This window comes from Amborella trichopoda, chromosome 13 (assembly GCF_054954075.1).
Source record: "Amborella trichopoda isolate Santa Cruz 75 chromosome 13, AtrichopodaSantaCruz75HAP2 v2.0, whole genome shotgun sequence".
NCBI lineage: Eukaryota > Viridiplantae > Streptophyta > Magnoliopsida > Amborellales > Amborellaceae > Amborella > Amborella trichopoda.
In genome coordinates, this window is record NC_142348.1 from 5,657,996 (window position 1) to 5,660,129 (window position 2,134).

Genomic DNA, 2,134 nt, shown 5'->3' on the forward strand with positions numbered 1-2,134 from the left:
ATTAAAGTTAAAGGAAAGTATAGAATAAGACCATTTACCATCAGATGTGAAATTGAGTAGCTACAATTATTCCATTGACCAAGCTTAAACTTCAAAATAAATTTATTCGAACTTTGTGACACATCCAAGATATCAAATTTCACATCAAATGCTTGTAAGGAATTGTGACTACCTAATTGGTCTTGTCATATACAATCCCTATTTGAAAATTTATCGGATGGGTTAAAATTTAAGATTGATGATTCAAAAGTCACATACACACTAACAAAGTGCATTGAAAATATACTGGTTGCAACTTTATATAAACTTTTTCTTTGATATAAACAGGTCACAATCATTATTTACCATTAGATGTGAAACTGGATTATTGAGGCTATGTCATAGATTGGGCATAAAGTTCAAAATACAATTTTTTAAATGTTGTGACACTTTAGTCAGTTAGTTGTCGCATCCAATGACTAAGAATAATTGTGACCCTTATTGTAGCTAAAATGATTTATACAAATCACTTTGTTAAACCCTAATATCTTACTTGAACAATAAAATTTAGCCTAAAGATATTCTACTCCCATGGGAGTAGAATGTCCATTTTCACCATTGGGCAAAACCCCCCCTAGTATTAATTTTTGGACTCCAAAATTTGAGAATGTATTCTCTTCAACCCATGACTTCAATAAATTTTTTTCCAAATTGTACCCTCTTCACAAAAACAATAATGGCACTAAATTGAACAGAGATCGTGCAATTTTTAGATGATGAGATTTAAGTGTTAAAAAAAGTGTTGTTTAATTATCCAAAAATAAAAGAGAAAATTACATACATATATATTATATTTGTGTTATTACAGATGCACCAAAAAGTTTACGTTATTATGTGTCTGTCTGTTTTTTACGTTTCATAATGCAATTTTTTAAAAAAGATGACTTTATCCTTTTTTGGGTGTTCAACATCAGAATTGAAGGGTTTTTTACATGTTCAACATCCGAAAATAGCCTGAAAGTTTAATTTTCACATTCCGCAGGCACATTTTCGGATGTTAAAAATCCGAAAATGTGCTATTTTTTGATGTCCAACATCCGAAATTATTTTCAGATGTTAAACATGTGAAAATGTGCTATTGTCAAATATTCAACATCCAAAAATATGCCTGCGAAATTCCAGAAGGTTTCTTTCGCAGGCACATTTTCGGAACATCAGAAATGTGCTATTTTTGGATGTCCAACATCCAGAAATATCACATTTATGACTGCGAACGTTAAACTTTCGATTATTTTCCCTTCAATTCGGATGTTGAATACCCGAAAAAGGGTAAAGTCATTTTTTTTTTTAAAATTACGTTAAGAAAGGTAAAAAAAAGATAGACATGTAATAACGGAAACTATTCGGTACATCCGTAATAACGTAAAATTATATATATATATATATATATATATATATATATATATATATATATATATATATATATGTAATTTTTCCAAAATAAAAAGAGATCTAAATGTTAAAAAACTAAATTTTTATTTTATTTTTCGAGAATAATCATATATTAATTTTCAAGTAGTTCTCAAAAAAAAAATTTGTCCCAAATAGGTCTTTTGACAGGGAGTAGAACTAAAATATACTCTAGGAGAGCACAATGTATATGCTCTTATATTTAAGAGTATAATTTCTTTATATAAAAGTAGGGTGTGCCCTTATTTTATATTTTTTATTTTATTTTATTTTTTTTTTAATTAATGTATTTATTATATAATTTTGGTGGGAAACACAACTCACCTACCTATTGGTGTTAATGATAGGAATGGACTGTTGGTGTTAATAGTAGGTATAAAACCCACATCATGGTGACCAGGTGTGGATGCTACCACCACAACCTTAATCTTTTTTTTGTAAATAAGGTATGGCCCTTGATATATTAGAATGGTAGCACAAGAATTCTATGCCGCACCGCGCACGTTCCCTAATTTTTACACGAAATCAAATGACAAATCAAAGTCAAAGTCTTTGTGACGACATATCTCTACGTCAATGAAGGACCAAGAGCTCTGCAATTCCTTCCGTCCACAATAAATTGAGAGAGGGAGAGGACAGATTAAAAACAGCAAATAAATTGATACAGAGATTAGAGACAGAGAGC